The following is a 21,035-nucleotide window of genomic DNA, read 5'->3' as shown; positions in this document are numbered from 1 at the left end:
AAAGAAAGACTTGCATTTATATAGCGCCTTTCACAACCTGAGGACGTCCCAAAGCGCTTCACAGCCAATGAAGTACTTTTGAAATGTAGTCACTGTTGTAATGTGGGAAACGCGGCAGACAGTTTCTCAAAGCAATGTGATAATGACCAGATCATCTGTTTTTTTTTTAAAGCGATGTTGGTTGAGAGATAAATATTGGCCAGGACACCGGGGAAAATTCCCCTGCTCTTCTTCCAACAGTGGTCATGGGATCTTTTACGTCCACCTGAGAGAGCAGACGGGGCCTCGGTTTAACGTCTCATCCGAAAGGTCCCGAACTTCATTTTGAAGGGGCGGAGGATGCCTGTGCACGAGTTCTTTTAACGTGGGTTGGCCGTTGCACACCGGCAACCACACGGGCTTAGCCGAGCGAGGTCTTGGTCCAGTGGCAAGAGGGTCCAAGATAACTGGAGACCAGGCGCGATTGTATGGGCCTCGTTGCCCACGGTGGGATGCGAGCCGTAAGCTGGGCAGCGCCTTTTGGAGACTTGGTGAGAGTTCTGAGGTGTGGGGAGTGGGGCGGGGGGGGGGGGGGGTGAGAGATTTGAGGTATTACTTCCCTCTCCCAGGTATTAGCTCCTGGCTGAGGGCAGGCACTGGGATGATCCGAAAGACGGTACCTCCGACAGTGCAGCACTCCCTCATACCTGTCCATCAGGGCCCAGGGGCAGCACGGGCCGGGCCCACACTACGATATTTGTGCACACTAGCAGAGCTGGTCTCCAGTCGTCTTGGCTAACCCTTGTCACTGGACCAAGAGGCAGCTCTGTCAAGCCCGTGTGGTGGCTGGTGTGCAACGGCCACCCCACGTTAAAAAAATCCACCCACAGGCATCTTCCACCCTTCAGGATTTAGTTCGGGATCCGGAATATTAGGTCCTTCATTGAAACACCTGTGAACTCGTCCCTGTTCGGCGTGGAAGCAAGTCATCTTCGTTTTGAGGGACCGTCTGTGATGATGTGTCAGCCTAGACTTGGTGCTCAAGTCTGTGGTGATTGAGCTCGAACCCACGACCTTCTGACTCAGAGGCGAGAGAGCACAATCGACTGATACCCATGATTTCCCCCCCCCCCCCCCCCGCGCGGAACGTAAAACAAAGGCTCCTAGCTGTGCAGGCCCCTCGTTCCTGCAGATAGCAGTTGCTCTCTCCCAAGTGGCAACTCTTCATTTGTGAGCGGAAGTGAATATTGACGGGCTGTTTTGCCATGGCGTGCATCACAGTCGAGTCTTTCCTCCCAGCCAATGTCTGCCTGCTTTCGATTTCCAGTTGTGACCATCGGACAGTGTTTGGTGAGGAGGAATGTGGTCCAGACACCCTAACCCAGGGATCAGAGACCAACTACAATGCTCATGCTGTAGGTTTAAACCCAGGAGCTGCTTGGGTCTGTAAGGTGCAGTGCTACACTACATAGTGGCTTTACCTAGTAGGCCATCAAGGGAGCTTTGAATAGAAATCTTTCGATGTGAACATTTTTGCTGGGCAAGGGTATTCAGGGTTACGGAACCAAGACAGGGTAGATAGAATTAAGATACAGATCAGTCACAATGTAATTGAATGGTGGAAACGGCTCGAGGGGCTGAATGGCCCCCTCCTGCTCCTGTGTAAATGGCATGAAACATTCTGCTTGCTAACAGTGTGTCAGCTGTGGATAATGGGCAGCACCCTCACCTCTGAGCCAGAAGGTTGTGGGTTCAAATCTCACTCCAGGGACTTGAACACAAAAAAAACAATGTAAGTCGACACTCCAGTGCAGTGCTGAGGGAGTGCTGAACTGTCGGAGGTGCCGTCTTTCGGATGAGATGTTAAACCGAGGTCCCTGTCTGCCCCCTCTCAGGTGGACGTAAAAGATCCCATGGCACGATTTCCAAGAAGAGCAGGGGAGTTATCCCCGGTGTCCTGGGGCCAATATTTATCCCTCAATCAACATCACAAAAAACAGATGATAGAATCATAGAAATTTACAGCAGGGAAGGAGGCTATTTCGGCCCACTGTGTCCGCGCCGGCCGACCAAGAGCCATCCCAGCCTAATCCCACTCTCCAGCTCCTGGTCCATAGCCCTGTGGGTTACGGCACTTCAAGTGCACATCCCAAGTACTTTTTAATCTGGTCATTGTGTTTGTGGGAGCTTGCTGTGCGCAAACTGGCTGCCGCGTTTCCCACATTACAACAGTGACTGCACTCCCAAAAGTACTTCATTGGCTGTAAAGCGCTTTGAGGCGTCCGGTGGTCGTGAAGGGCGCTATATAAATGCAAGTCTTTCGATCTGCGACAGGTAGAATGTTTCTCAGGGGCGTCACTGTCATCCTGAAAAATGTTTGGCAAATCGCTGCTTGTTTGAACGCACAGTGCAGTAAGGAAAGTCGGATTGAATTAGTGGGCACAGCAGAGTTGCTGCCTGCCTCGTCTCCCTCCCCAGGCTGGGGATAAACAAAAGTTTCCCACGCACACTTTCTGAGAAGGAGATGGTGCCGGTAAGAGACATGTTGTAAAGACTTGAAACAAAGAAACACAGAAAATAGGTGCAGGAGTAGGCCATTCGGCTCTTAGAGCCTGCACCGCCATTCAATATGATCATGGCTGATCATTCACCTCAGTACCCCATTCCTGCTTTCTCTCCATACCCCTTGATCTCTTTAGCCGTAAGAGCCACATCTAACTCCCTTTTGAATATATCTAACGAACTGGCCTCAACAACTTTCTGTGGTAGAGAATTCCACAGGTTCACAATTCTCTGAGTGAAGAAGTTTCTCCTCATCTCGGTCCTAAATGGCTTACCCCTTATCCTTAGACTGTGTCCCCGGTTCTGGACTTCCCCAACATCGGAAACATTCTTCCTGCATCTAACCTGTCCAATCACGTCAGAATTTTATATGTTTCTATGAGATCCCTCTCATTCTTCTAAATTCCAGTGAATATAAGCCTAGTCGATCCAGTCTTTCTTCATATGTCAGTCCAGCCATCCCGGGAATCAGTCTGGTGAACCTTCGCTGCACTCCCTCAATAGCAAGAACGTCCTTCCTCAGATTAGGAGACCAAAACTGTACACAATACTCCAGGTGTGGTCTCACCAAGGCCCTGCACAACTGCAGTAAGACCTCCCTGCTCCTATACTCAAATCCTCTCGCTACGAAGGCCAACATGCCTTGAGTGGGGTCTTTGCTTGGCAGGGACCACCGATATCTCGCGAGGCTCCGGATCGAAGCCGGAGCATCTCGGATCAGTTGTACCAGCTCCAACTCCCGCTGCACCGATCCATTCCCCCGGTCTGGAGCAGCGAGGTGGGGCGTGGGGGGGCGGGGTGGTGGTGTTGGAGGGGGGGGGGGGGTGGTGGTGGTGGTGTGGGGGGCGCCTGACTGCATTGTAGCGACTAAGGAGCCAGACGGGGGCATCATCAGTCATTTCTGTATCACTTGTAAGATTATAGGCTTCCTCACAGCGGGGGTGGGAATGACAGAGTGATGTTGGTAGATGTGTGGTCTGTAGTTTACTTTCAAGGGAATAGTGTGGATGGACAAGGGACACGGGAGAAATAATTAAATTGGCAACTAGACCTGACTGACGAAGTTCATAGAATCATAGAGCAGAGAAGGAGGCCATTCGTCCCATCGTGCCTGTGCAGGCTCTTTGAAAGATCAATCCAATTAGCCCCACTCCTCCCCTGCTCTTTCCCCATTGCCATGTACATTTTTCCTTTTCCAGCAGAGATCCAATTGCCTTTTGAAAGTTACCATTGAATCTGCTCCCACTGCTCTTTCAGGTGGTGCATCCTAGATCATAACAACAACAACTTGTATTTATATAGCGCCTTTAACGTAGTAAAACGTCCCAAGGCGCTTCACAGGAGTGTTATAAAACTCCGAGCTACCTAAGGAGAAATTAGGACAGGTGATCAAATGCTGGGTCAAAGAGGTAGGTTTTAAGGAGCGTCTTGAAGGAGGAAAGCGAGGCGGGAGAGGTTCAGAGAAATTCCAGAGTTCAAGGCCCAGGTAGTTGAAGGCACGGCCGCCAGTGGTGGAGCGATTATAATCAGCGATGCTCAAGAGGTCAGAATTGAGGAGGACAAAGATCTCGGAGAGTTGTGGGGCTGGAGGAGGTCGGGAGGGGGCGAGGCCATGGAGCGATTTGTAAACAAGGATGAGAATTTTGAAATCGAGGCATTGCTTAACCGGGAGCCAATGTAGGTCAGCGAGCACAGGGGGTGATGGGTGAGTGGGACTCGGTGCGAGTTAGGACATGGGACAGCGAGCACAGATCGTGATGGGTGAGCAGGTCTCGGTGTGAGTTAGGACACGGGGCAGCGAGCACAGGGGGTGATGGGTGAGCAGGACTCGGTGCGAGTTAGGACACGGGGCAGCGAGCACAGGAGGTGATGGGTGAGCGGGACTTGGTTACGAGTTAGGACACGGGGCAGTGAGCACAGGGTGATGGGTGAGCGGGACTCAGTGCAAGTTAGAACACGGGACAGCGAGCACAGGGGGTGATGGGTGAGCGGGACTCGTTGCGAGTTAAGACACGGGACAGCGAGCACAGGGGGTGATGGGTGAGCAGGTCTCGGTGTGAGCTAGGACACGGGGCAGCGAGCACGGGGATGATGGGTGAGCTGGACCTGGTGCGAGTTAGGACACAGTGTAAAAAATTTTCCCAGGCTGGGATACAAGGAGAAAACGTGTGTATATAGCATCTTATAACATGGTCCCATAGCATTTCACATACAATTAATCACTTTAAAGTACAGCCACTTGTTATGTAGGGCAGTACACATGGCAGGTACCTACATACAGCAATGAGACAAATAAGGAATATCGGCCGACCTTCCCCTATTTTTCGAATAGTGTCCCGGGATCTTTAATGTCCACTCAAATGAGACGGTCGGGGCTGAGTGTGACGTCAAAATGGCCGGTGTCTGAGGCTGAACCAGACTGTGAGCAACCTCGGGACCTATTTGATCCTGAACTGAGCTTTAAATCCCATAATCCTCTCCGTCATCTACTTCCACCTCCGTAACATCGCCCATCTCCGCCCCTGCTTCAGCCCATTGGCTGCTGGAACCCTCATCCACGCCCTGATTACTGCCGGACTCGACTATTCCCACCCTAAACCTCTCCGCCTCTCTATCTCGCTCTATTTCCTTTCTCACTCTCCTGGCCAGCTTCTCAGCTTCCACCCTCCGTAAACTTCAGCTCATCCAAAACCCTGCTGCTCCGTGTCCTAACTCGCACCGAGTCCCGCTCACCCATCACCCCCTGTGCTCGCTGCCCTGTGTCCTAACTCGCACCGAGTCCCGCTCACCCATCACCCCCTGTGCTCGCTGCTCCGTGTCCTAACTCGCACCGAGTCCCGCTCACCCATCACCCCCTGTGCTCGCTGCCCTGTGTCCTAACTCGCACAGAGTCCCGCTCACCCATCACCCCCTGTGCTCGCTGCCCCGTGTCCTAACTCGCACCAAGTCCCGCTCACCCATCACCCCCTGTGCTCGCTGCCCTGTGTCCTAACTCGCACCGAGTCCCGCTCACCCATCACCCCCTGTGATCACTGATTTACATTGGCTCCCGGTCCGAAAACACCTCAAGATTTATAATTCTCATTTTTTTGTTCAGATCCTTCCATGGCCTCGCCCCCGTTCCTACCCCTATAATCTCCTCCAGCCCCACAACCCCCCCCCCCCCCCAAGATCTCTGCGCGCCTCCAATTCTGCCCTCTTGAGCATCCCTGATTATAATTGCTTCACCATTGGTGGCTGTGCCTTCTGTTGCCTGGGCCCCAAGCTCTGGAACTCCCTCCCTAAACCTCTCTACCTCTCTTTCCTTTAAGATGCTCCTTAAAACCTACCCCTTTTACCTGCCCTAATATCTCCTTATGTGCCTTGGTGTCAAATTTTGTTTGATAATCGCTCCTGTGAAGTGCCTTGGGATGTTTCAACACATTAAAAGCTCACGTTGTGGTGACTACCTATCATTACGATGTGACAACATTTCCTTTGTGTAGTTTGCTGCTGCATAATACAGATGATTGGCAACTGCTACCCTAAAGGCATATTTTTCCTCCTCAGGCTTAAAACCCTTTCCCAAAGGCATGTGATTGCTCAGTATTACGGTTTATTTCTAGGGGTATAGAATTGAAAAGTAGAGAAGTTATGCTAAACCTGTATCGAACCGTGGTTAGACCGCACTTGGAGCACTGCGTACAGTTCTGGTCGCCATATTATAAAAAGGATATAGAGTCACTGGAGAGGATGCGGAGAAGATTTACAAGGATGATACCAGAAATGCGAGGGTGTACATATCAGGAAAGGATGAACAGGCTGGGTCTCTTTTCTCTTGAAAATAGAAGGCTGAGGGGGTGACCTAATAGAGGTCTTTATAAATTATGAAAGGTGAGTGGATACAGAGAGAGTGTCTCCACTTGTGGGGAAGAGCATAACTAGAAGCCATTAATATAAGATGGTCACCAAGGTGTATAAAATTATGAAGGGCCTAGATAGAGTGGATAGGACGGACCTATTTCCTTAGCAGAGGGGTCAACAACCAGTGGGCATAGATTTAAAGTAATTGGTAGGAATTTTAGAGGGGATTTGAGGGGAAATGTCTTCACCCAGAGGGTGGTGGGGGTCTGGGGCGGAGCTCACTGCCTGAAAGGGTGGTAGAGGCAGAAACCCTCACCACATTTAAAAAGTACTTGGATGTGCACCTGAAGTGCCGTAACCTACAGGGCTACGGACCGAGAGCTGGAAAGTGGGATTAGGCTGGGTGGCTCTTTGTCGGCCGGCACGGACACGATGGGCCGAATGGCCTCCTTCCGTGCTGTAACTTTCTGTGAAATCCAGTGGGGAATTCAGGAGAAACTTCTTTACCCAGAGAGCGGTGAAAATGTGGAACTCGCTGCCACAGGGAGGGGTTGAGGTGAATAATATCGATGCATTTAAGGGGAGGCTGGACAAACATATGGGGGAGAAGGGAATAGAGGGTTATGCTGATAGATTTAGATGAGGAAAGACGGGAGGAGGCTTGAGTGGAGCATAAACGCCGGCATGGACTGGTTGGGCCGAACGGCCTGTTTCTGTGCCGTATATCCTTTGCTATCCCATGTATCCAGGACTTAGACGATTCTCAGTCAATCGTCCTTTAATTGAATTCTCAAGTAATCTATTGATAACGAAGCTACACAGGCAGGCTAGAGTGTCGCCTTGTTTGCCAGCACTGTTTGCTCTGCATCCCTTTGGGTCCTCCTGCAGCTCATTCCATCCTCCAGGCCACAAGGGTGGACAGGTGACCTACACCCCGGGTACTTGGCAGTTGTGGCCATCGGCAGGTTGCCGGCAAGTCCCGCTGGGAGATCCCACCCTCGAGTTAGCCGTGGCTCAGTGGGCCGCACTCTCTCTCGCCTCCGAGTCAGAGGGTCGCAGGTTCAAGTCCCACTCCAGAGACTCGAGCACAAAAACCTAGGCTGACACTCCTCGTGATCCGCCGCACTGTCGGAGGTGCCGTCTTTCGGATGAGACGTTAAACCGAGGCCCCGTCTGCTCTCTCAGGTGGACGTAAAAGATCCCACGGCCACTATTTCGAGGAAGTGTAGGGGGACTTCTCCTCGGTCTCCTGGGACCAATATTTATTCCTTAATCAACATAACTAAAACAGATTATCTGGTCATTACCACATTGGTGTTCGTGGAACCTTGCTGTGCGCAAGTTGGCTGCCGCGTTTCCCACATTACACTAGTGACAACTCTCCAAAAAGTACTTCATTGGCTGTAAAGAGCTTTGGGACATCCTGACGTGGTAAAAGGCGCTTGAGAAATGTGAAAATTTTTTCTTTATTCATTCACCCAATGTGGTCGTCGCTGGTCATTTATTGCCCGTCCCTAATTGCCCCTTGAGAAGGTGGTGGTGAGCCGCCTTCTTGAACCGCTGCAGTCCATGTGGTGAAGGTGCTCCCACACAGTGCTGTTAGGGAGGGAGTTCCAGGATTGTGACCCAGCGACGATGAAGGAACGGCTGTGCTTTCAGCCGCCTGAGCCCTTAGCTCTGGAATTCTCTTCTTAAACGCTCTCTCCTCCTTTATGATGCTCCTTAAAACCTACCTCTTTGACCAAGCTTGTGATCACCTGCCCCAATATCTCCTTATGTGGCTCAGTGTCAAAAATGTCTTTATTGATATTACACTTGTTCCGTGGGACATTTTGCTACATTAAAGATGCTATATAAATGTTGTTGTTGTTGCTATATTTCCTCGTCAGGATGGTGTGTGTGACTCGGAGGGGAACGTGGAGGTGGTGGTGTTCCCATGCGCCTGCTGCCCTTGTCCTAGGGGGTAGAGGTCGCGGGTTTGGGAGGTGCTGCCGAAGAAGCCTTGGCGAGTTGCTGCAGTGCATCTTGTAGATGGTGCACACTGCAGCCAGGGTGCGCCGGTGGTGGAGGGAGTGAATGTTGAAGGTGGTGGGTAGCGTGCCCATCAAGCGGGCTGCTTTGTCCTGGATGGTGTCGAGCTTCTCGAGTGTTGTTGGAGCTGCAGTCATCCAGGCAAGTGGATAGTTTTCCATCACACTCCTGCCTTGTGCCTTGTAGATGGTGGAGAGGGAGTCGGGAGGTGAGACACTCGTGCCAGCAGTTACAGACCCATACTCTGCAGCACTCAGTGTGCTGTAGCACTGCACCAGCTCAGTTACAGAACGCCACTTCTGACCGAAGATTGTTCTGATGCGCTCGCTGGTTTCCACATACACTGAAGGGAGCTGGGTTGCAGAATCACAGGGCCTGCCAGCATAAGGCACTGAATCGGGACCGGTACCAATACAGTGATCGAGAGCTTTGGCTCAACTGATCGTTTAGTAGTCCTTTCTCTGTATGCCCTGTAATTCCCCTGCACTGATCTGCCTTCCGATCGCCAAGGCCAAGATTCTGATCGAATTCTCCTATCAGTGGGAGCTGCTGGTAGGTGTGTGAGATAGGAGGGGGTGAGGGCGGTGTTAGCTTTCTGCTTTCCCTCTTTTCCGGCGGGGAAGTGTCCTGGATTCCGCTGGGCACCTCTCTGGCGACGGCGTGCGTCCGATGGTAATCGCGCAGCCCCAGGGAGTGGTGTTTGCGCTGCTTCCACTTGTGTTCATTCTGGCCGGCCTCCCACCTCCTACCCTACATAAACTAGAGGTGATTGAAAACTCGGCTGCCCCCGTGTCCTAACTCGCACCGAGTCCCGCTCACCCATCACTCCGTGTGCTCGCTGCCCCCGTGTCCTAACTCGCACCGAGTCAAACTCACCCATCACCCCTGTGCTCGCTGCCCTGTGTCCTAACTCGCACCGAGTCCTGCTCACCCATCACCCCCTGTGCTCGCTGCCCCGTGTCCTAACTTGCACCAAGTCCCACTCACCCATCACTCCCTGTGCTCGCTGCCCCGTGTCCTAACTCGCACCGAGTCCCGCTCACCCATCACCCCCTGTGCTCACTGCCCCGTGTCCTAACTCGCACCAAATCCCATTCACCTATCACTCCCTGTGCTCGCTGCCTCGTGTCCTAACTTGCACCGAGTCCCGCTCACCCGTCACCCCCTGTGCTCACTGCCCTGTGTCCTAACTCGCACCGAGTCCCGCTCACCCATCACCCCCTGTGCTCACTGACCTACATTGGCTCCCAGTTAAGCAATGCCTCGATTTCAAAATTTTCATCCTTGTTTACAAATCCCTCCATGGCCCTCGCCCCCTCCCTCTCTCTGTAATCTCCTCCAGCCTCACAACCCCCCGAGATGTCTGCGCACCTCTTAAGCATCCCTGATTATAATCGTTCAACCATCGGTGGCCGTGCCTTCTGTTGCCTGGGCCCCAAGCTCTGGAACTCCCTGCCTAAACCTCTCCGCCTCTCTACCTCTCTTTCCTCCTTCAAGACGCTCCTTACAACCTACCTCTTTGACCCAGCCTTTGGTCAGCTGCGCTCATTTCTCCTTATGCGGCTCGGTGTCAAATTTTTTAATCTCCTAACACTCCTGTGAAGCGCCTTGGGATGTTTCACTACGTTAACGGCGCTATATAAATACAAGTTGTTGTCAATTCAGCTCCTGCCCCGCCGCTGAGCTCTCCCAACCCGGTTCCCCTCAGTGAAATCACCAAAACCATTAGCAACTATTGATGGCAAAAGGAAATTAGAAATATGCAAATTGCAATTCTTCGATTTTCATTTTGAAAACTGGGTGTTGGTGTATTGCATCGAAATTACAGCACAGAAACCGTCCATTCGGCCCAACTGGTCCGTGCCAGTGTTCATGCTCCACACGAGCTTCGTCCCATGTTACGTCATCTCAGCCAGTCAGCATATCCTTCTGTATCTTTCGCCTCAACCACTGCATGTGATACCATGTTCCACCTTCTGTAAGGCAGTATCCTTAGCTCAGGAAACGTTTCAAGGACACCCTCAAAGCCTCCCTGATAAAGTGCAACACCCCCACCGGCACCTGGGGAGTCCCTGGCCAAAGACCAGTCCGCCCTAAGTGGAGGCAGAGCATCCGGGAGGGCGCTGAGCACCTCGAGTCTCGTCGCCGAGAGCGTGCAGAAAGCAAGCGCAGGCAGCGGAAGGAGCGTGCGGCAAACCAGTCCCACCCACCCTTTCCCTCAACCACTGTCTGTCCCACCTGTGACAGAGACTGTAATTCCCGTATTGGACTGTTCGGCCACCTAAGAACTCATTTTTTAGAGTGGAAGCAAGTCTTCCTCGATTCCGAGGGACTGCCTATGATGATGATCCTTAGCTCAGATCTCTCCTGGTTTCCTAAAACTTCCCAGAGAATAGAGAGGGAGATTTACGAGGTTGTGGCCAGGACTGGAGAATTTTAGCTATGAGGAAAGATTACATAGGCTGGGGTTGTTTCCTTTGGAACAGAGGAGGCTGAGTGGAGACCTTGGTCCGTAGCCCTGTAGGTTACGGCACTTCAAGTGCACATCCAAGTACTTTTTAAATGTGGTGAGGGTTTCTGCCTCTACCACCCTTTCAGGCAGTGAGTTCCAGACCCCCACCACCCTCTGGGTGAAGAACGTTCTCCTCAAATACTCTCTAAACCTCCCCCCAATTACTTTAAATCTATGCCCCCTGGTTGTTGACCTCTCTGCTGAGTTAAATAAGTTTTTCCTATCCACTCTATCCAGGCCCCTCATAATTTTAGGAGCTTGTTTGTATCTCAGATGATGCAAACTGATTTAATGAGAAAAATGCTCCTCCCGAGCTATTAAACAGGTTGCCACACAGCCAGAGAGGGAGGGTTGTTATTCAGCTGTTGCTGTTGGCGGCTCCGTCTTCCCTAAGGAAAGTGTGCACCTGTGATGCGTGCACAGGTTTGCTGGAACGCCACACAGGACAGCAGCAACCGGCTCCCGAGGCTGTCAGTGTGTCAGACGCAACGATGGGTGGGTGACGTTCCTCGACCCTGTCCATTTGACCCGTGGCGAAGCAGCCAAACGGCGCCTCCGTCCACTTCGCTGCTGCGCTGTGTCCGGAGAGAGCTGTGCGATGCGAGGGTGCAGTGTCGGCGGTTACAGGTGCGTCCCTGGTGCTTTTTTGTTTCATTCTTCCCTGGGATGTGGGCGTCGCTGGCGAGGCCGGCGTTTAATTCCCATCCCTAATTGCCCCTCGAGAAGGTGGTGGTGAGCCGCCTTCTTGAACCGCTGCAGTCCGTGTGGTGAAGGTGCTCCCACAGTGCTGTTAGGGAGGGAGTTCCAGGATTGTGACCCAGCGACGATGAAGGAACGGCCGATATATTTCCAAGTCGGGACGGTGTGTGACTGGGAGGGGAACGTGGAGGTGGTGGTGTTCCCATGCGCCTGCTGCCCTTGTCCTTCTAGGGGGTAGAGGTGGCGGGTTTGGGAGGTGCTGCCGAAGAAGCCTTGGCGAGTTGCTGCAGTGCATCTTGTAGACGGTGCACACTGCAGCCAGGGGGCGCCGGTGGTGGAGGGAGTGAATGTTGAAGGTGGTGGGTAGTGTGCCGGTCAAGCGGGCTGCTTTGTCCTGGATGGTGTCGAGCTTCTCGAGTGTTGTTGGAGCTGCACTCATCCAGGCAAGTGGAGAGTGTTCCATCGCACTCCTGCCTTGTGCGTGGGAGCAGTTTGAGGTGTTGCATTAAGAGCAGCGAATTGGCACATTATTTCACCACCTTGGTTTAAGTTGCACGCCTTTTGCTGTCACGTAATGCGCTGGCTGGTGATGCTGGTGTCCCGCGAAATGTCCTTGATGGAATTGTTGCATAATCCTAAATGTTGAACTGTACCAGGGTCGAGGAACTTTGGTTATGTGAAGAGACAGGGAAAAGCTGGGGCTGTTCTCCTCAGAGCAGAGAAGGAGATTTGACAGCGGTGTGCAAAAGCATGAAGGGTTTTGGCAGAGTAAATGAAGAGGAACTGTTTCCAGTGGCAGGAAGCTCGGTAACCAGAGGACACAGGTTTTTAGGGTAATTGTCGACAGAACCGGAGGCTACAAGAGGGAACTTGTTTTATGGAGCAAGTTATCGTGATCCGGAATGCACTGCGTGGAAGCGGATTCAGTCGTTGCTTTCAAAAGGGAATTGGATGTAGACTTGAAGCAAAAATACTACCGGTCTACGGGGGAAGAGTAGAAACATCGAAACATAGAAAATAGGCGCAGGAGTAGGCCCTTCGAGCCTGCACCACCATTCAATAAGATCATGGCTGATCATTCACCTCAGCACCCCTTTCCTGCTTTCTCTCCATAGCTCTTGATCCCTTTAGCCGTAAGGGCCATATCTAACTCCCTCTTGAATGTATCCAATGAATTGGAATCAACAACTCTCTGCGGTAGGGAATTCCACAGGTTAACAACTCTCTGAGTGAAGAGGTTTCTCCTCATCTCGGTCCTAAATGGCCTACCCCTTATCCTTAGACTGTGTCCCCTGGTTCTGGAGTTCCCCAACATCGGGAACATTCTTCCCGCATCTAACCTGTCCTGTCCCGTCAGAATTTTATATGTTTCTATGAGATCCCCTCTCATCCTTCTAAACTCCAATGAATACAGGCCCAGTCGATCCAGTCTCTCCTCATGTGTCAGTCCTGCCATCCTGGGAATCAGTCTGGTGAACCTTCGCTGCACTCCCTCAATAGCAAGAACGTCCTTCCTCAGATTAAGAGACCAAAACTCAACACAATATTCCAGGTGAGGCCTCACCAAGGCCCTGTACAACTGCTCCTATACTCAAATCCTCTCGCTATGAAGGCCAACATGCCATTTGCCTTCTTCACCGCCTGCTGTACCTGCATGCCAACTTTAAATGACTGATGTCCCATGACACCCAGGTCTCATTGCGAGTGGGATTAACTGGATCGCTCTTTCAAAGAGTTGGCACAGGATCAATGGGCCGAGTGGCCTCTTTCTGTGCCGTATCATTCCAATGTGTTTATATTACCCGGTGTACCATCCTTCCCCATCAAGCGCAATCCATCTTTTAAAACCATCGGTTGAATGCAGCCAGATCTTCTCAGCCGAGCTTCTTGGCTGTGGGAAGCCCAGTGTTTTTAACTTTGAATCCACGTCGTTGGATTATTGTGACTACAGTAAACCCGGCGCAATTCATACTTCTTTCAACAATGGTTGCAAATGTCGAGCGGCATGAATGTCCCATTTTAATTCCCTCAGCTCTGGAATCCCCTCCCTAAACCTCTCCGCCTCTCTCCTCCTTTAAGACGCTCCTTAAAACCTACCTCCTTGAGCAAGCTTTTGGTCATCTGCCCCAATATCTCCTTGTATGGCTCGGTGTCAAAAAATGTTTTTATTGATATCGCTCTTGTTCACCGCCGTGGGACATTTTGCTACGTTAAAGGTGCAATATAAATGTTGTTGATGTATGTCCAAGTCGGGACGGTGTGTGACTGGGAGGGGAACGTGGAGGTGGTGGTGTTCCCATGCGCCTGCTGCCCTTGTCCTTCTAGGCGGTAGAGGTGGCGGGTTTGGGAGGTGCTGCCGAAGAAGCCTTGGCGAGTTGCTGCAGTGCATCTTGTCGATGGTGCACACTGCAGCCAGGGGGTGCCGGTGGTGGAGGGAGTGAGTGCTGAAGGTGGTGGGTAGCGTGCTGATCAAGCGGGCTGCTTTGTCCTGGATGGTGTCGAGCTTCTCGAGTGTTGTTGGAGCTGCACTCATCCAGGCAAAGTGGAGAGTGTTCCATCACACTCCTGACTTGTGCCTTGTAGATGCTGGAGAGGGAGTCGGGAGGTGAGACACTCGTGCCAGTAGTTACAGACCCATATCCTGCCACTCTGCAGCACTCAGTGTGCTGTAGCACTGCACCAGCTCAGTTACAGAACGCCACTTCTGACCTAAGATTGTCCTGATGCGCTCGCTGGTTTTTACACACACTGAAGGGAGCTGGGTTGCAGAATCACAGCATATCGGGACCGGTACCAATACAGTGATCGAGAGACTTGTGCCTTGTAGGTGGTGGAAATCGGCGGGTTCCCAGCCTGCAAGACCATCAGCAGGCTGGGGCCATTGGAGGGAGCAGTGTGCGGTGGCATACCACGGCAGGGAGCAGCGCGTGCTGTTGCAGGAGGGCGACGGCTACGAAGCCAGGTCGCTGATTGCAGTACGGGCAGGCCCAGCAGGAGCGGCAAGAGTCCGTAGAGGGAAGTGACCGGGGCCCAGGAGAGGCGTGAGTTCGGGGGCCCAGAAGAGGCGAGGGCCCAGAGGCAGCACGGGCCCAGCCCACACTGTGCGATATGTGCACGCACTAGGTCCGTGCAGCAGAGCTGGTCTCCAGTCGTCTTGGTTAACCCTTGCCACTGGACCAAGACCTCGCTCTGTCAAGCCCGTGTGGTGGCTGGTGTGCAACGGTCACCCCACGTTAAAAAAATCCACCCACAGGTATCGTCCACCCTTCAGGATGTAGTTCGGGATCCGGAATATTAGGTCCTTCATTGAAACACCTGTGAGCTCATCCCTTTTCGGAAGCAAGTCATCCTCGCTTCGGGGGACTGCCAAGGTGATGATGATGAGATGCTGGAGAGGGAGTCAGGAGGTGAGACACTCGTGCTATGTAGTTACAGACCCATATCCTGCCACTCTGTGCTGCAGCAGTCAGTGTACTGTAGCACTGCACCAGCACAGCTACAGAACCCCACTTCTGACCGGAGCCAGCTCTTTGACCCAGGTTATCCTTATGGTAGTGAAATGTTGTGTGATAATCGCTCCCTGTGAAGCGCTCGGGGATGTCTTACTGCTTTATAAAGGCGCTATACAAATGCAAGTTGATTTCTGGCCCAGGTTTCCCCCCAGCTCTACCGAGGGCACTGGCTTTTTTGCCGCGATACGGTTCCACGGATTCTCTTCAGAGCTATTCGCAGCGCCCTCGGTAAGACCAGCTACACTCGATGGATCCCGGGTAAATTCTGCTCCGTCTGACCCAGGCAACACACTCGGATAGACTCGCCAAGCCTTTGGAGAGCTATATAAATCTGCATTTGCAAGGAAAGCAATGAAGAGGCCTTAGAATAAAAATGATCTCTTTTGTCAAAGCGTGCCTTCACAAACAGGCAGCTCAATGCCAAATGGATTTATGGTGGCGAACAGGGAGTACTTGACTGTGGCACTGCGCGTTCTAGTGCAGACACCGCTCGCGTTATCACAAGGGCCAAACTCACCAAGGAGTTTCTGCTAATAAAAAAAACGTTTAATTAACCAGAGTGGCCGCAGACCCAGGCTTTACTTAAAAACCTGAATGGTTTCCTGGAGTGAAATATTAGCTGGGGCTCGCAGCGTATCTAATTAAGCGTTCTCTCCATTAAGATACTTCCGAGCCTCGAGTGTACTGCTCAGTCGGGTCCCACCGTGCGTCCCATCTGTACCTTCTGAATTCCCCCGCCACAGCCTTCGCCAACGCTCATCTAAGTCTGTCACTGAGGGCCGCTCCCCCCACCCTCAGCGGCAGACAAGGTGCCGTCACGGGCCTCCAGAGAGGCCAGAAGCCCTGCTCCAGACACAGCTGCAGAGGAGAGCGAAAGAAGCAACGGGTTGGAGAGCGAAAGAAGGACTTGCGTTTCTCCAGCGCCTTTGATAACCTCTGGACAACAACAACAACAACAACTTGTATTGATATAGCGTCTTTGCTGTTGTAAAACGTCCCAGGGCGCGCCACAGGAGTACTTAAGACAAAATAAATTTGCCACCAAGCCACACAAGATACTACGGCAGGTGACCAAAAGCTTGGTCAAAGAGGTAGGTTTTAAGGAGCGTCGAAAAGAAAGAAAGACTTGCATTTATATAGCGCCTTTTCCGACCACCAGACGTCTCAAAGCGCTTTACAGCCAATGAAGTACTTTTTTTTTGTGTAGTCACTGTTGTAACGTCATCGCCAATAGCATGCAGAAATCAAGCGCCGGCAACGTGCGGCAAACCTGTCCCACCTGTGACAGGGACTGTGGTTCTCGCATTGGACTGTTCAGCCACCTAAGAACTCGTTTTAAGAGTGGAAGCAAGTCTTCCTCGATTCCGAGGGACTGCCTATGATGATGATGATGTAGGAAATAAAGGTAGAGAGGCGGAGAGGTTTAGGGAGGGAGTTCCAGAGCTTGGGGCCCAGGCAGCTGAAGGCACGGCCACCAATGGTGGAGCGATTATAATCAGGGATGCTCAAGAGGGCAGAATTAGAGGAGCGCAGACATCTCGGTGGGGGGGGGGGGGGGTTGTGGGGCTGGAGGAGATTACAGAGATAGGGAGGGGCGAGGGCCACGGAGGGATTTGTAAACCCCCAATCTGCACACAGCAAGCTCCCCAAAACAGTAATGATATAATGACAAGATAACCTGTTTCTTTACTGATGTTGGGTTCAGGGATGAATATTGGCCTCAGGACACCGGGGATAACTCCCCCTGCTCCCCTTCGAAATAATGGGATCATTGACGTCCACCTGAGGGGGCAGACGGATTATCGTCTCGTCCGAAAGACAGCACCTCTGACCGTGCGGCACTCCCTCAGCGCTGCACTGTGGGAGTGTCGGCCTGGATTTTGTGCTCAAGTCCCTGGAGCGGGACTTGAACCCACAACCTTCTGACTCAGAGACGAGAGAGAGAGAGAGAGAGAGAGTGAGTGCTGCCCACTGAGCCACCAGAGTGAATGGATATTGCAGCGGTTTTAATCTGTCGTGTTCTGAAAATCCATTTGAGCGCGCAGTGGAGCTGGTTAGTGTAGCAGGCTGCTGTTCCAGGGAGTGACAGGCTTCGGGTCTGTAATCTGAATCGGTGGGATCTGATGTTTAATTCACTGCTACCTTTTGAGCAAGCATCGATCTCTCTGTAGCCCGAGGCTTCTGAACTCCAAGGTGGATTCCATCAGAAGGTATATTGTACTAAACATTTTGAAATCGATTTGCCTAAAATGATCAGCTTTTTAACACAAAACCCACTGAGGTTCTAATAATCTGCTGGGCTTTGTTTATGGAACATGCCATCTCATTTATCTGCGTGTTTTGGGAGTGCTCATCACAGCTTAGATATCCTACTTCAGGGTGTCAGAGGCATGTAACAAAAAATCCGCAAGAAAGGCAGGCATTTCGTGCTGTTTCTGACCTGGAGCCAGAAATTTCCATCTCGCGAAAGAGCAATTTAACTCCGAATGACCTCTGGCTGTGTGCTATGTGTGTGTGTATGTATATGTGCATCTGTGCACATGTGTGTCTGTGTGTGTGTATGCACATATGTGTATCTGCACGTGTGTGTGTTCACGTATATATGTGTATCTGCACGTGTGTGTGTTCGCGTGTGTGTCTGAGTGTGCATGCGGTGTGTGTGTCTGCGTTGGTGTGTAGATTTGTGCGCGTGCAAGTGCGCGCGTGTGTCGTGAGTTTGTGTGCGGGTTTGTGCATGTGTGTGTGCAACTGCGTGTGTGCGCGCGCATGTATCTGTGTAGATTTGTGCGCCTGTGTGTGTGTGTCTGCCTTTGAGTGGGTTTGCGTTTGTGTGTGGATTTGTGCATTTGTGCACGTGCAAGTGCCTGTGTTTGCGTGTGGGTTTGCGGATTAGTGCGTGTGTGTGTGCGCATGTGTGGGTTTGTGCATTTGTGCATGTGTGTGTGCAAGTGCGTGTGTGTGTCTGTGTGTAAATTTGTGCGCCTGTGTGTGTGTCTGCGTTTGCGTGTGGGTTTGCAATTGTGCGCGTGTGTGTGTGCTTGTGTGTCTGCGTTTGTGCATGCGTGTGTGGGTGTGCAAGTGTGTGTGCGCGTGTGTGTGGGTACGTTTATCTATATGTGTGTGTAAGATCAGTGTTTTATAAAATAAAAATATTGGCTAAGTAACTTTAATATCTCCCACTCCTAATGCCTCGAGATTTGGAGGCCTGCTCTTGTCCCTGTGTCTGCTCTTTCCGCACCTCCCTCTCTGTCCTGCATTTACCATCTCCGGTCTCTCTGAGCTGCAGTGTGATGAGGTCACAGAGACACGGCTGTAAATAGAATGATGCAACAATAACCCCGCTTGTCACGCCTGACGTCATAAGTGCCTGACCGAGCCAGCTTCAGGATAAGACTTGCTCGATGAAAGCCTTGGGTGACCCAGACAATTCATGGTTAGTATACCCCTTTTGCCTGGCTCCCCCTCTATTCTTGTCTTGCGCTCCTCGGCCTCGCAGACTGGCGATTCTCGGAAAGGAATGCACTTCCCACAGGTCCCTGGCCACCTCGCTCACACGGCCCTGCCCACGTGTGTGCTGGCCGGCGGCCGTAAGCGCACCAGTTTGGCCGCGGGAGGCCCTCGCAGCCGAGCTCAGCCCCCTGGCCCCACCAGGTGACCGAGACTTTTCAGCAGAGCTCAGTAGATGGTGATCAGGCTCGGTAGCGGGGGCTGGGGTAGGTTGCTCCTCCGCTGCTGAGGATGCAGCTGCCTGGAATCACCATCCTATCACCATCAGAGGCAGTCCCTCGGAATCGAGGAAGACTTGCTTCCACTCCTGAAGTGAGTTCTTTGATGGCTGAACAGTCCAATACAAGAGCCACAGACCCTGTCACAGGTGGGACAGACAGTGGTTGAAGGAAAGGGTGGGTGGGACTTGTTTGCCGCACGCTCCTTCCGCTGCCTGCGCTTGTTTTCTGCATGCTCTCGGCGACAAGACTCGAGGTGCTCAGCGCCCTCCCTGATGCACTTCCTCCACTTAGGGCAGACTGGTCTTTGGCCAGGGACTCCCAGGTGTCAGTGGGGATGTTGCACTTTATCAGGGAGGCTTTGAGGGTGTCCTTGTAGCGTTTTCGCTGCCCACCTTACCGGGGACCCAGCGATCATGGCAATCTCGAATCCTCCCACCCAACTATGCTGTCAATGCTGGGGGCAGTCGGAGCCTTCAAGACTCAAGACGAGATGGATAGATTTTTGTTGGGCAAGGGTATTAAAGGCGACGGAACCAAGGTGGGTATATGGAGTTAAGTTGCAGGTCTGCCGTGATCTCATCGAATGGCGGAACAGGCTGGAGGGGCTGAATGGCCTCCTCCTGCTCCTATGGGATCGATATGCTCGCTACCACAGGGAGTGCTTGAAGCAAATAGCTGCTGCTTCTTCTGAGGCAGTCCCCCGGAGTCGAGGATGACTTGCTTCCAGTCTAACATGAGTTGTAAGGGGACTGATGAGACCAATGCGGGACCTACAGTCTCTGTCACAGGCGGTGTCTGGGGCAGAAGGTGGTTGGAGGGACGGGTGGGTGGGGGGGCTTGGGTTGACGTGCGCTCCTTCCGCTGTTTGCGCTTGGCTTCCGCGTGCTCCCGGCGAAGAGGCTCGAGGTGTTCGGCACCTTCCCGGATGCTCCTCCTCCACTTTGAGCCCTGGTCCTAGGCCAGGGATTCCCAAGAGTCGGTGGGGCTGTTACATTTTTCCAAGGAGGCTTTGAGGGTGACCTTGAAGCGTTTACTCCAGTGTGGACCAGTTGGGCCGAATGGCCTGTTTTGGTTCTGTAAATTCTGTGTCATTTTTGTCAGGTCAGGGGATCAAGTTAAGGGAGGTAAGTAAATGAGCTTGAGATCAGCCGTGATCTAATTGAATGGCGGAGCAGGCTCGAGGGGCTAAATGGCCGACTCCTGTGCCTACGTTCCTGCTCCATCTGGTGCCGAACCATACCTTCAGCAACCGAGGCAGGCCCGAGTCTACTGTCTGGCATCTGCAGGAGCTGTAACAGAGTGGTGCTTACAGAAGCCTTAACACGGTGCAGGCAAATGGTCCATCCCTTCAGGAGCAAATGTTCCCATCCGTATCAACAATAACAACAACCCTGTATTTATATAGCACCTTTAACGTATTGAACCGTCTCAAGGCGCTTCACAGGAGTATTATGGGACAAACCATTTGACACCGAGCTGCATAAGTAGAAATTAGCGCAGGTGACCAAAAGCTTGGTCAAAGAGGTCGGTTTTAAGGAGCGTCTTGAAGGAGGAAAGAGAGGTAGGTAGAGAGGTTTAGGGAGGGAGTTCCAGAGCTTGGGTCCCAGGCAACAGAAGGCACGGCCACCAGTGGTGGAGCGATTATAATCAGGGATGATCAGGAGGGCAGAATTAGAGGAGCGCAGACATCTCGGGGGATTGTGGGGCTGGAGGAGATTACAGAGATAGGGAGGGGGCGAGGGCCATGGAGGGATTTGTAAACAAGGATGAGGATTTTGAAATTGAGGCGATGCTTAACCGAGAACCAATGTAGGTCAGTGAGCACAGGGGGTGATGGGTGAGCGGGACTCGGTGCGAGTTAGGACACGGGGCAGCGAGCACAGGGGGCGATGGGTGAGCGGGACTCAGTGCGAGTTAGGACACGGGGCAGCGAGCACAGGGGGTGATGGGTGAGCGGGACTCGGTGCGAGTTAAGACACGGGGTCAGCGAGCACAGGGGGTGATGGGTGAGCGGGACTCGGTGCGAGTTAGGACACAGGGCAGTGAGCACAGGGGGTGATGGGTGAGCGGGACTCGGTGCGAGTTAGGACACGGGGGCAGCGAGCACGGGGTGATGGGCGAGCAGGACTCGGTGCGAGTTAGGACACGGGGGCAGCGAGCACAGGGGGT

General features: G+C 52.5%; 1 protein-coding gene across 2 annotated transcripts in view; it reads left to right on the top strand.

Moving 5' to 3' along the window:
- The window catches only part of LOC139232665 (vigilin-like), a 140,025-nt gene that overhangs the window by 3,031 nt on the left and 115,959 nt on the right, over positions 1-21,035 (top strand). The gene's annotated exons all lie outside the window — the stretch shown is intronic.

The sequence above is a fragment of the Pristiophorus japonicus genome, chromosome 20 (assembly GCF_044704955.1).
Source record: "Pristiophorus japonicus isolate sPriJap1 chromosome 20, sPriJap1.hap1, whole genome shotgun sequence".
Classification (NCBI taxonomy): Eukaryota; Metazoa; Chordata; class Chondrichthyes; family Pristiophoridae; genus Pristiophorus; species Pristiophorus japonicus.
The sequence above is the reverse complement of the archived record's forward strand: the minus strand, read 5'-3'. Positions and strand labels throughout refer to the sequence as shown.